General features: G+C 35.2%; 1 protein-coding gene across 2 annotated transcripts in view; it reads right to left on the bottom strand.

The window, feature by feature from the left end:
• Positions 1 to 15,191, bottom strand: part of spri (Src homology 2 domain-containing protein sprint) — a 488,442-nt gene that overhangs the window by 450,737 nt on the left and 22,514 nt on the right. The gene's annotated exons all lie outside the window — the stretch shown is intronic.

Here is a 15,191-nt window from a genome sequence, read left to right on the forward strand (position 1 = left end):
CAATCAAACTCACTAGATGGAAGAAGACCATCAACCCAATTTTTAACCATATTTTAACTGACTATTATCATAGAAATTCATCATCCTTCTCATCTGCCATAAAAGTAAGATGAGGGTGCCATGAACAACAGCTTTCCAGATCTAACCTATCTGTAGACAAGTTATTTAAATTTCTAAAAGCATTCAGATCATTTATATTCTTGATGTTATCAATAAATTTCCTTCTTGGTCTTGTGGAGGTACCTATCCTTCCACTCTTCTCTTTTGTAAGAATTTGAAAATAATCTTTTAATAATTCTGTACATATGTCAATACTACTGCAGCTGTTCTTGCTTGATTCTTGCTATTATTGGAATATGGTAGTGAAATTCTTCTCTGATCTGGAGAGTTTCATTTCAATCATGCTGTTTAATTTTCCTCAAATACTTGTTTTCAATCTTTCTTCTATTTGATAAAGAACTTGTTTTCAATCTTTCTTCTATTTGATAAAGAACTGTGAGGCATACTACTGCGCTATACACCTTGATTTTAAGTTCTTGGAAGAGATGTATTTTTCCAAATATCTATTGTGTTCGTTCATAGATTATTATATGTTTAATACCTTCTTTATAATTTTAACCTAACTGATTAACATGGCTTCCACTTCTAAGTCCTCTATTTCACCTAATGACATTGTTTTGGTTTCACAGAGATTTATCTGTCATGCATAGTCCTGGTTGATTTTATGTAGGCTTTCAATCACATTAAGTTTTCCTTGTTATTTGTAAATAATACTGTATCATCTGCATATTTTATATCATGTAAATTTTGTCCATTCACAGTTACTCCCTGTTTTTTGGGAGACTTACCAGCTCCTCCAAGCACAAGTTAAATATGGTGAGAATAGACAACCCTGCACGATTCACCTGTTTTAAGTCATGCAGGGTTGATGACAGAATTTTATTATCAGAATCTATATTTATCTCCTTCTTTGAAGTTTTTACATTTTGGAATGATGTTTTTCATTTTGTAGAATATAATCAATTCTGGTATTTCAGAAGTTTTAACTGCTCCAAATTTTATGGTTATCATGGTATTTTTATAGTACTGGAGTACAACACTGAGTATTTTTTCCTTTATTTTTTGTTTTAAAATTTCAAATAATTTATTTCTGCTCATGGATTCAAATATTCACTTAAGTATATAACGCAGTCATAAAGATCCCCCCCCCCAGATCAATTCAGATTGTAAGAGCACAGAGTGCATCTACTGTGACTTAATAAAGTTATTGGTCTATGCAGTTTGCACATTCCTGAAAAGAGCCTTTATTTATATATGGAAATTATTCTACCCAATTTCCAGTCATTAGGAATTTCTCCAGAACTTAAGACTTGGTTGAATAACTGCACTATATATAATACTGTTGTTTTTCCTCCATACTTCCAGAACTTTCAGTATTGCATCTCTACCTGGGTCTTTATCTGTTTTCATTTGTCTGATCACAGCATCTATTTCCATCTTTAATATTTTTGGGGTCTCACTATTTTTTAACAAACTTTGTTTTTTCATAAAGTGCCAGCTTTATGGCACGTTATGAGGTCTGTCCAGACCTCAAGTCCGTCCAAACTCAAGAATTTTTTTTTTTATTAAACTTCAGTCAAACTGCCTCTTATCTTTCACTCTTAGTTATAGGTCCATACTTTTGAAAATTCTTTTACTGTACTATATGCTAATTTTGTATTATATGGATAGCTGTTTTTTTTTATTTATCCAATTTGATGTAATTCTCTACATTTACAAGTCATTTTATTTTTTAACTGTTTATGGTTTTCTAGTAATTCGGGTGTGATCTAAGTAGAAAGATTATCTTCTTTTGATAGCAAGAAGTCTATTTATTTCAACAGTAAGACATTATTATTAGGTCTGTTCAGTGATGTTTGTTTATTGTATGTAACATCACTTTTTCACAAAATTTCTTCTATATTTTCAAGTTAAGGCTCTTATTTTATAATTAATTTTTTTTCTTGAAATGCATTTTGTTCAATGACATCTTAATTTTGAGATGTCAAGCCTTAGAGGTCTTTTCCTTCCGGTGTTTGTTTTGCATTTAAACTTTATTATCAGAATCTATATTTATCTTCTTCTTTGAACTTTTTACATTTTGGAATGATGCTTTCCATTTTTTGTTGAGTAGAATATAATCAATGCAGTTTTTAATTTTGCCATCAGGTGAGGTCAATGTGTATTTGTGACTGTCTCTATAAATATCACCAATTGCAACTTTTGTTTCTTTCATCAGCTCCATTACTTCCTTCATGTCCTCAGAATACCTCTTTTTTGGCAATAAAGTCTCCCACTGCTATCAACACATTTATATTTATTTATATATACAGGGTGTTCGGGATAAATTTGACAGTTTCGTAAGGAAAAAGAAAATCTTCTTTGTATCTATTAAATTTAATGAATTGACAAAAAAACATTACAGGCAGAGTTAATTACAATACTATCAACAAGATTTACTCAAAATAACCACCATTAGCATCGATCACAGCTTCAATTCTGTTTCGGAACCTCGAACAAGCTGATGCTACAGTCTCCCTGGGAAGGGCCGCAAAAACTGTTTTAATTTTATCCATTAACTGGGCTTTTGTATTACTGGAAGTGCGATTGGTGTCTTTTTCAACTGCGCCCCATACAAAATAATCCATGGGGTTAAGGTCTGGGGAGTTTGGAGGCCAAACATTTGGACTGGTGAAGTCGTAGAAATTTTCAGACAACCATTTTTGACTTTTCCCAGAGGTGTGGCAAGGGGCCGAATCCTGCTGTCATACATACGGCCTACCATTGGCTACCCTTGTTATCCAGGGCTTGACTACAGTTAGCAACTCCACGAACAAAGCCCGAATTCCAATGCCAGGGTTCTTCAACACCTGTTCCTGCAGATTTGCGAGGAATTCTGCTGTACGAACGCAATCAGATCGTCTGCTAGGGATCTTTCTTCTTGCTACATCCTCGTAGTCACCATTGCAAGTCTCTAGTTCATGCCTGATTGTTTTTACTGTATTCAGGGAGCATTGGGCAGCAGTCGTAATATCCTTATTTTGATGGCGGGCACGAATCATCATGATACAAGTTATTCTCTTCCATGATTCAGGTGGGTTCCAGCTATCCATCCTTTCTGACATCTTGTATATGAATGAAGAAGGGTCCAAACTTTTAAATGAAGAGAAGTGTGTGTTAATACATGTAACTTACGGAAAAATATAATTAATTATAAATATGTCAAATTTATCCCGAACACCCTGTATATATATATATATTTATTTCTATTTATATATTTGAGAGAAATTCTTTATATTCATCATCTCCAAGAGCATAGCTGGATTAAGGTTTTGTAGCCTCTATACCTATTAAGGAGCTCCTCGACTGAGAAAATCATTTATACTGAAGCAGATACTCTTAAGCTGAAGCTGGTCTAGCTCGCAAATCTGGTCCTGTCCATGACAATAATCTGGAGCAAAAATCTGTATTATCTTAATGTGTTTTCTTTTTTTGCCTTTAATTTTAGTGAGATTAATCTTGATAATACTGAAATAGTATCTCTTATTGAATTTAGATGATAATTTTTTACTAAAATGCTGTTCCTTCTCTAAATGCTCTCTTTTCTTACCGAGTAAAATATTCTTGCATTCTGGATGTTAACACATTCCTCATTTGTCCAAAGGGTGTTGTCTAACATAACTGCTATGCTCTATGTATTTTTTTTCTTATTCTTCTTCTAACAATTTAAGCTTTCTAGTTTTATATAATGTTCTGACATCAATTTTTAATATATTTGTAATATTTTACAACAATGTCTGGAAAGATGTGTCAACTGCCTTGAATGTAGTAACACTGAATGCATCCTATGACTGTTTTATTTTGTTCATAATGGTTATAAGCAAAATACTGCAGCCAGCTTGCCACTGAAAGTGTCCATTAAGGATAGGACCAGAACCTTGAGAGAGAAGGCAGACTACTGATGCAAAAAAAAAAAAAAAAAAAAAGGAATGGGGGAAAGGAAAATCCCCCCAACCCTCAAATACTCTAATAGCAATCGCTGGGGGGGGGGGTCAAAAGGATTAAGAGAGATGATGGCGACAAAGGGTAGGGACAGATTTATAGGTAATGCATCAGAAGTAAATTTCATCAAGTAAGAAAAAGTCTGGCATTGAGTACTTTAGGCTTGCCATTTCCAGACTCACTCTAGTAAGTAAATGGCGATAATTGTAGAAATTATCTTTTAGTAATTCAAAACTAGTTTTACATTCACAAAGCAGGAATGAGATTCATTCCAAAATAATTGAGCCTTTATTTAATTAGTATTTAATTAAATAGGTATGGTGTAGCTATGCATTGTTATAAGTTATGCATTGCTTTGTATTGTTATAAGTGAAATACCACTACCTTGCCTTGGACCCTCTGCTCTAGCATTCCAGACAGACTAACATACAGGAAAACCTGGCATAATGCGAATTTGATATGCCCGATAATCAGATAGCATGATTGACTGAAATGATACTATTTCCTGCTTTAAGCAAGTGATTAATCAGTTAACGCAAATTTTTTATATTATGCGAAATTTCATTGGTTTCAATAACTCGGCTGATAACATTATTGAAGAAATCAGCACAACTGGAAAAGAACTTTGATTTAATGAACTGGATAATGAAGATGTGAGAAACTTGCTCAATTTCTATTCAGAACAGTTAAGTGAGAATGATTTCCTTCAATTAGAAGAACAGTGTGCATATGAAGAAGATAAGGAGTGCGAACAAGAAGAGATTACAACTAAGAAGCTAACTGCAAAAGAACTTGAGCTCGTTTTCAATCACATTGAGCATGCTAAGGAAATTTTGTTTCATGCTGATCCTGATATGGAACGAAACTTCGAAGTCCGACGAAATCTTGATAAAGCGATCGTCAGCTATCACAAATTTCATGACAAGATGAAAAAGTCAAGCACTATACAAACATCTTTACTTAATTTTTTTTATAAAAACATAACTCAATCAAATGTTCAGGCATTAAATAAAAACTAAACAATAATAAATTTAGTTTAATCCTTTATCCAAGTGTGAGCAAACAAAGTTTGTGCCTGAAAATATCTTCAGGACTGAATATGGTGTTGTACTACCTTACTGGGGTAAGGTAGTACAACACCGGGCAACTCGTAGCAAAGGTGGACCAAGCTAGCAACACTCCTATCCCAGTATCTCCCATAATGCAAAACACATCTCCTTGCGGATATGTATAATGTTATGCATTAAGGGATTAGCCACTACCCAAACTAGTTTCGATCTTTATTGAGGTCTCTTCAGTGGGAGCCAGGCCCAGAGGTGGAGATACCAGGCAGAAACAATAGTGAGGTCATCCTTACCTATAGGAGTTGCCAAAAGGTTGTACTACCCTACTAGGGTAAGGTAGTACAACACCAGGCAACTTGTAGCAAAGGTGGACCAAGCTAGCAACACTCCTATCCCAGTATCTCCCATAATGCAAAACACATCTCCTTGCAGATATGTATAATGTTATGGATTAAGGGATTAGCCACTACCCAAACTAGTTTCGATCTTTATTGAGGTCTCTTCAGTGGAAGCCAGGCCCAGAGGTGGAGATACCAGGCAGAAACAATAGGAGTTGCCAAAAGGTGTGCCACCTTTTTTTTTATTAAATTACTCTGGATTTAGAGAAAGATATTGACAGTTTATTTTTCACTTGGTTAGACTATAATAAATTTAGTTTAATCCTTTATGCATAACATTACAGATATCTGCAAGGAGATGTGTTTTGCATTATGGGAGATACTGGGATAGGAGTGTTGTTAGCTTGGTCCACCTTTGCTGAGTTACACTTGGATAAAGGATTAAACTAAATTTATAATAGTCTAACCAAGTGAAAAATAAACTGTCAACATCTTTCTCTAAATCCAGAGTAATTTAATAAAAAAAGGTGGCACACCTTTTGGCAACTCCTATAGGTAAGGATGACCTCGCTATTGCTTCTGCCTGGTATCTCCACCTCTGGGCCTGGCTCCCACTGAAGAGCCCTCAATAAAGGTCGAAACTAGTCTGGGTAGTGGCCAATCCCTTAATGCATAACATTATACATATCCGCAAGATGTGTTTTGCATTATGGGAGATACTGGGATAGGAACGTTGTTAGCTTGGTCCACCTTTGCTACGAGTTTCCCGGTGTTGTACTACCTTATCCCAGTAGGGTAGTACAACACCCACCTTACCCCAGTAAGGTAGTACAACACCATATTCAGTCCTGAAGATATTTTCAGGCGCAAACTTTGTTTGCTCACACTTAGATAAAGGATTAAACTAAATTTATTATATTTAGCTTTATCAAGGAGATGTGTTTTGCATTATGGGAGATACTGGGATAGAGTGTTGTTAGCTTGGTCCAGCTTTGCTACGAGTTGCCCGGTGTTGTACTACCTTACCCCAGTAGGGTAGTACAACACCATATTCAGTCCTGAATATATTTTCAGGTGCAAACTTTGTTTGCTCACACTTGGATAAAGAATTAAACTAAATTTATTATAGTCTAACCAAGTGAAAAATAAACTCAAAAATTTAACAAATTGCTTTTTATTAACTTTGATGATTTTATGCTCTAATATAGCTTATATTTTTTTTTTTTTCAAATTTATGCTGATGGATGAATTATAATTATTCCTATTGTTTATTGGATTCACTTAGTGAGCATTAATTGATGGATTAATTAATCGCGTTGAGCAAGGTTTTGCTGTATACAACCAAATCTAATAGTAACACATCAGTTTTTTGCAATCATCTAGTGCATAATCTTACTACAACCTACTCTATAACACGACTTGTCAGTGTTCACTTTGTAATGAGGTATGTATGACGCCAACTATCAAAGATATGTTAAGACATGGAGACTGGTTGCTCTTTATATGGAAAAGAAGACAGAGTATTTATTCATGGACTGCCTGACTAACCATTCCTCAAAAAAATTAATTAATTAAGAAGAAAACTATCCTCAAAGAAATTATTATTACATGACACCTCCAAAGAGCCCAAAGACTCATCAAGGGAGGACACCTACTCTACAAGCTCTCTATCTCCACCACTCAATCCACCAACTACAACTACCATCATCATCTATACCAATGCCATCTGCCACCCACCACTAGTATTTTCATAGATCACAAACATCAACGCCCACAGCGGGATTCAAACTTGCAGCGTTTTGGCTGGAAAGCAGATACGCTAACCACTCAGCCAACCAGGCCAGCAGAAAAACAACACTCACTGCATAAACAAACAAATCATGTACACCACTTTCAAAAATTTACACCCATTTAACTCAGCTTCAAATTAGAGTTATGATAAAAACCATATTTTATTGTCTAAACTGTATTGCATAAGTCCTTTTAATAAAAATTGTTACACCTGGAATCCGTTCTTTTTGACTTTTTCAAGTTCGATTTCTGAAAATCACCCAAATTTCAATTTTTATCTCTGAAGCTTCAGTTTTGTACATTCTATTACCTAAATAGAAAATTCAATTTCCATGATGACATTTATGTACTAAATTCCAACTAGCTTCTCTTTTCCAATTCTGTGACAAGATACAGGAGAGATCTGCTGACATTATTAACAGTACTGTTAGCACTTGGGCATTAATGAGAGTCATCTTTCAATTTTCATCCAGACACTGGCAGTTGTAGAGAAGATACAACTCTTGACAGTATTTTATCAACAAGAATAATGAATGCTTCAAAAATCATTTAAAAACTCATTTGTTCAATCACAGATGAAATTTGTAAGGTAATTTGGGCTCAGTACAAATTATGAGAAAACTGAAAAGTGCAACCTAACTTTCTTGAATTGATCATCTTCAAACGTAATATTGTCCTTTTAGATGCAGAAACAAGACAAAATTATTTCAACATTATCATCTCCTTTACAAAATTCTCAATTATCAGACTAACTATACCGAATTTCTATCCTTATGTCTAGAAGTATTCCAACCCACAAATTCCCTTACCTTTGCAAAATAACTTCAGAAATTCAAAAACAAAGAAAATTTCAGGATAACACACAAACACTAACTTATTCCATGCAGATCTACAACTCAACAATGTCTTATAAATATTAAATAATTTTTTGATGGGATATTGGCCCATGTTACAAGAAGGTTCCAGACAACTGGCAGTGCCTCAAACATCTCTAAGTGCTGTTTGACTATATCTCAGCTCTAGCCTGGCCAAAGCTGGTACTGTTTTGTCCTGGAAGGAGGACAAAATAGTTCCATTACACAAAGAAGGCTCTAAGACAGAGGTGGCATATTACAATCCTATGAGTATCTCAGAAGTGGTGAAAGTATTGAAAAAATGAGTAAGGAAAGAATTCAGGAAATGGGGAAGTAGGAATATAATAACTTTATGGGGAACAAGCATGCAGCTGTGAAAGGCAGGCCTTGCCTTAAGTAATCTAGTCTGTTTTTTTTTTTTTTAAACAAAGTAACAGTCAAATCACTAATTAAACTGGACTGCAAGAAACTGACAAAGGCTAGGGTTTTAAAACACTGGCAGACATGGAATTAGAGTTCAGAGTATCGATATATTACGAAAGTGGGCAAAAAAAACTAAAGGGTCATTTTAATATTGAAAAACCAGTGATAAGTTGAAAAAAGGCAGTTATTAAGATTAATCAGATGGTACAGAATGAAGGATAAAATAAGATAGGTGGGAGAGATACTGCTGATGATAGCAGGTGAGATATGAAAGGGAGTACAAGGTCAACAGGAGAAAATTATTATTATTGCATGGACCATTTCATACAGTCTAAACACTCATCATGGAAGACCCAAACTATCCATATGATCTATCATACCTCTCATTGACAAAGACCTCATAACTTAATCTGGCAACCCATTCCATTCATTCATCACTCTCCAATCAAAAACAATCTAGTGCTCTCACTTCTGTTAACCACACTGTTATTCAATTTCCAGGAATTCTGTCCTCTGGCCCTAAAATATTTCATCTGCATCAATCCTATAAAACGCTTTTGGTAGCTTAAATGTTTTTAACATATCCCTTCTTTTTTTCCATCAATTAACTTTGGCAAGACTTCAATCTATCATCCTAAGGACATTGCAGACCACTCACTATCCTGGTCATTCTACTCTGGATCCTCTCTACATTTCCTCATTCCCAAGAAATCCAGCTGATCAGCTGGAGTTCTTGATGGACATATCAAGGACCTATAAAAAGGAATGATAATCTCAAGCTTGACAACCTCAGCAATATGTCCTCTGAACCTCAACTCTCTCCCCCTCCCAAATGTCTAGCTTCATCAATTTCCTGAAGTACATTTCTCTCAATGTGGTACACAGCTTATAATCTTTTTATCCTAAAATACATAACTTTACATTACATTACATTAAACAGACACCCCATATTAACCTATTTAAATCATCTATAAGCTCTCTACATTGCTTGATTACTATTAACTTATAATCCAGTTTCATATCCATCCTCATTTCTTCCAATTTATGTAACAGAGTCCCAAGTGTATCATGTCAAACACTTTTACAAAATCCAGCAGTATCATCATGCAGTCATTCTCTTTATCCAGCTCTGCTTCACTCTATAATAAAAAGTTCATAAATTACTAAGAGCATGACTGCTCCCCTAGATTATCATATTCGTATCCATCGATTCCTGAATTGTCTTTGCTCAACTTTGCCAGTACTTTTACCATAACTCCTGAGATACTGATTGATCTATAATTTGCTACTACAGTCTTAGGGCCTTGTTTATGCAAAGGAATTATCCTGTCATCTATATACTCCCTTGGGACTTTTCCAGAGTTGAGACTTAAGTTAAACATTTTAGTCAGAAGAACTGCCAATTCCTTTGCAAACTTGCAAAATACAAGCTGAAATGTCACTTAATTCCCTGGCCATATTTACAATATCCTAAGTACTTCCACTTCACCAACCTCTAATCTCACATCAGTTGCTATAATATCTGCCAAAGCAGTGTCCTCATTTGGATGAGAAACTTGCAAAGTAGTCATCTGCTTCTATCAGCACTTGCTAAAGTTATCCTTCTATAGTCATCCTTCCTTTTACTTGCTTATAGTAGTAAAAGAACTCTTTGAGATATCTTTTGGCCTGCTCAGATAATTTCTTCCCATAATAATCTGATTTTTGCCTTCTTTACTACGCTCATCTTTCTTGCCTGACCCTTTTACTGTTTATGAACTTGCTGGTCGCATGTCTCCTTAATATACCCTCCATGACAATTTTTTTCAGCTCCTGCTTATTGATACTACTCATTTACCTCCTACTTGATTTATTCTCCTGACCTTGGGTACACAGTCTGCTATTCCTTTCTTCAGCAGTGGCATGGCCTTCCTATGCCATGGCACTGCTTCAAGCTACTCCTAAGCTGACCATAATCACCTACCGTGGAGTTACACATATACACCTTCTTAACTTGTCAACATCCAGGAATGCATTAGCAGAGCTAATCTCAGGAGGTATGATCACTTAAACAGAATGGGCGAAGAAAGATTAGCAAAACAAGTGTTCTCTGCCAGGTTGGCAGCAAAACGACCCAGGGGAAGACCAAGATATAGGTGGATTGATACGGTACAAAGTGCCTTAGACGATAGAAATATAAGATCTGATAATGTTGGAGTCTTGATAAGTAACAGACTGATTTGGAGGAAAATATAGGAAGTTAGTAATGATGTAATTTTTTTCATGTAGTACTATCATATCTTGTACACCCCTTGAGAGTACATGGCAGGAATTTGATGATGATGACCTTCTTAACTGAAAATTCTACATTTCACAACCTCTCCCTTGGAGACAATGTGTCCACCTTGATTACAGACAGATCTTCTGATCCTATAACTAAATCCATCACTCTCATACCCCAAGTCTCTTCTCCCACATGCTACCTCAAGAAATTCCATTTCCTTCTTGCCATGGGATCTTTTCTCTTCCAATTTGTCTCCATAGTTGAAGTCCTTATAATAATTAAGTGATCTGCACTCATTGTACTAATTTGCTGATGCATGCCTTTACATCATCCTTGGCAACCCCTAGCCTATAGCAGCAACCAAGTGTATATTTTGTCCTGTTGGCCTCAATCTCACACAACTGCCTCAAATGAACTGCCATCCACATGCCAGTCTCCTACTCTTTTTGGATGCAATTCATATGCTATCATCAGCAGTACCTGTCCTCCAAAATATTAAACCCTTCATTCCATACCTGTAACCACACCATCTACTGTCAGCCAAGTTTCACTAATGTCTATAACTTTTGGCAAGGTTGCACTAACCAATGAAATAAACTATTCCCCTCTTCTTCTTCCTGATACTTCTAGTATTAGTATATATGAATGGCAGTATCCCCTTACGCTCCCAACAATCTTTGCATACTGTAATGATTATCCCCATTTGATACTGTTTCTTGAGACTTCACATTTTTTTGTCATTCCTGCTCTCACTCACATTATGGGTGCCTGCATGCACAGACACACACATTAATTGCTCTAATTTTCATGACTCTGTACTTCAACACTCTTGGTGAACAAAGTTCTCTCTCTCTAGATACCTAACTCTGAATCCATCTAAGTGCATTGATTCATTTGCAATCAATGCCCTTCTTCTCCTCAATATTTCTCTGTAGTGGCAGCAGACTTACATTCTCACTGTTCTTTTTCACAACTTTCAATAACTCTTTCATGGGTGAGGTTAAATAATTCTTGACTACTGTCTAATCAGTACTGATCTCAATTCTTCATTCCATGCTATAGCTCCAAGATATCTCTTGAGCTTTTCATGATTACCAGTTCTACAGTTTTATAATATACCTTTCTTTATATGGCTAGCCATCAGCCAGGTGATCAGCTTCATAACAGAAGAAAGATTCAACACTCCATTTACAACAGCATCCTCTGATGAAAAAATCAAACCCAAGACTCAATCATTGCATGCCCTCTATTACATACTGCCTACAGTAATGTTCTTCAAAAACGGAAGTCATTTTCATTACCTTTAATTGCCATCTTTTCATTCCAATCTATATTATAATAATTGAAGTTGCCCTTATTTGCTATACACTTCCTTGACAATCCTCCACATTTCCAGGTTATATCATTCTGCAGTACCCTACTGCCTCTAAATCATAAACTATTTCTTCTGTTCCACCTTAGGCATGTGCATGCATAACTCCTATGATACCATTAAGAGCACCCCTCCATTCTTGCTCTTCCTCTCCTCACACAAAAAACTCATACTCTCACTTTTATTCCCAATACAATTTCCTCATCCAACTGCATTTCAATTTACATAAAAGAATTGTTTTAAATAAGAATATCCTGTAAAAGACTAAACCAACAGCACTTTAGTATCATGGATGGTATAGGGATTAGATTAACAGAATCTCCTGCCCAAGAACAAACAAAATTTTTTTCAAGCCACTTCATTTCGACAAACAGTTCTCACACTGAACAATGAAAATATTAATAATTATTATTATTACATAACATCCTCCAGGGAGTCCAAAGACTCATCGGGGGAGGGCACCTGCTCTACAACTCTCTGTCTCCACCACTCCACTAACTGCAGCTACCTTCATCACCAACACTTGCGACATCTACTGCTAACCACCACCACTATTTTCACAGACAATCACAAACATCTATGCCCACCGTGGAATTCAAACTCACAGCCTTTTGGCTGGAGAGCAGATATGCTAACCACTCAGCCAACCAGGCTGGCATAGAGTTATAGAGTTATAATTCTTTTCATTGTCCAGTGTGAAAATGAAAAAGAAAATAATTATAGAGTTATAATGGGATATAATGTATACTACTCAACTTTGTATAAATAATGAGTGCTAATAAATCTGTAAATAAATATCCTTACAGAAAGAAAAATCTCAGGAAACACATGCAAAAACAGTGCAGACAAAACAAAAGGACTTTAAAGTGGTAAAATAGTCTTGAAACAATTCACTGATATGCCAATCCACAGTTGCAGTTCAATAAACATTGTAATAGTTTTGCTGTTTTATTTTTTTATTATTATGGTAATCTCATACATGAGATGGTTCAAACCTATATTATTAATACTATTAATACATTAGCACTAATGAGAGAAAGAAACTTGTTAGTGGTTAACATTGAAATGATGACCTCTGTGTGTGTGTGTGTGTGTGTGAGAGAGAGAGATGTCAATCAATGTAACTGCCCTCTTCTCTGTACCAAGTATTTTTTAAGGGAGCACTTAAGACACTATCTCCAAATATGAGGACAGTATTTAATGAATGATATATTCATGATGGCAGGGCTTCCTCCCAGTTTTCATGACATAATTCTATCATCTCCTGGGGCCTTTCTATTCTTCATTTCCCGCAGTGCCATTTCTACTTCACCTTGTAAGATCTCAAGGACATCGTATTCTTCCTCACTCGAGTTATCCCTATATGATTCTTGGATGTCTCTGTCTTCATAGAGTTAAGTATAAAATGCCTGAATTCTTTTGATTATTGCATCTCTATTTTTTTTTTTTTTATAAGTTCACCATTTTTTCCTCTTACAGCAGCTATTTCCTTCATTCCGACTGATAACGTTCGTCTTAGGACCTTCATATTACTATTGTTTCTTTAATTGTCCTAGTATTATATGATCTAATTTCATGTTTCATTCTTTTACGTATAGTTTTACAAATTTCCACATATTCTATTTTATTGGTGTCATTCAAATCTCTTTTCACATCTCTTCTTTTCTTCATCAGATCTAAGGTTTCCTCGTTTAGTTTTTCCTCTCTTTGGTGCCTTTTTATACCTCCTATTTCTAGTGCACAATTCAAGATAGATTTTGTTAAGATTTCATTAGCTGGTAGTAGCTAATTTCATCTATGGTAGTAGCTGTGTTTAACTTTTTTTAGTTCATTTTTGAGTGATTCTCTATAACAGCTTTATTGTGGTAGAGGTTTTGTAGATTCACTAAATTGGACTTTTTTTCTTATGAGCTTATTCCATTCTCATTTTTTGTTGATCCATACTTTTGCCCTTACTAGTCTGTGGTCACTTCCTCTATTGAATCTACTGAGCACTTCGGTATTATTTATTATATATATCTTCTGTTGAAGAGGATGACGTCTATTTCATTGTAAGTTTGTCCATTGGGCTTCTCCAAGTCCAAATGAACAAAAAAAGCTGTTCATAATAAAGAGGTTATTTTGTTCTGCGAATTCAATAAGTCTTTCTCCTCTTTCATTCCTCTATCCAAATCTACCGATGGAGTTCAGATGGTCATCTCTGCTTCCAATATTGGCATTAAAGTCACCCATTATGATTATGTAGAATTCTTTAGAATTATTTAATGTGGATTCTAATGTTTCATAGAAATCTTCTCTCTCTTCATCTGGATGGTCCGTAGTTGGGGTGTATATTTGTATAATTTTCAGTTGGTATCTTTTATTTATGAAGAGACTTAATTCAGCTATTCTTGATGTTATTTTATTAACAAACAGGACACTGTCCTTGATTGTTTTTATTAGGAATCCTACACCACCAGTTGGGTTTCTATACCATTCACAGTGATAGAGTAGATGTCCATCTTTTCGCATGAGTTTCTTCTTTCCTGCTTATCTCTGAAAGGCCCACAGCATCCCATTTTATATGGTCCAATTCCTTCATCAGTTCTTCCAATCTATCATCATCCTGTTGAGATATGCAGTTATAAGTTCCTACTAATATCCTTCTATCATTTGCACTGTAGCTGGTCTCATTGTAGCTAGTGGAGTATTAAATGCCTTTAATAAATGCTTAAAACAGAGAAAAATTCCAAAAAATTGGAACAATTCACTTCTAATATTAATTTTTAAAAAGGGCAATAAGGAAGAAATTAAAAACTACAGATCTATAAGCCTACTCTCCACCATATATATGAAGTCTTCACAAAAATTATAAATAATAGAATAAAATCTAAACTAGAGGGAATGCAGTTCTGTGAACAAGCTGGATTTAGGGGGTATTAGAATACTTTGAACCATATTCACACATTAAGACAGCTCATTGAAAAATCAATTGAATACAATAAACCCTTATGTCTGGCCTATATAGACTATGAAAAAGCATTTGATTCAGTTAAACCATCTGCA

The sequence above is a fragment of the Typopeltis vanoorti genome, chromosome 11, assembly GCF_054136105.1.
Source record: "Typopeltis vanoorti isolate ZY-2024b chromosome 11, IOZ_Tvanoo_1.0, whole genome shotgun sequence".
Classification (NCBI taxonomy): domain Eukaryota; kingdom Metazoa; phylum Arthropoda; class Arachnida; order Uropygi; family Thelyphonidae; genus Typopeltis; species Typopeltis vanoorti.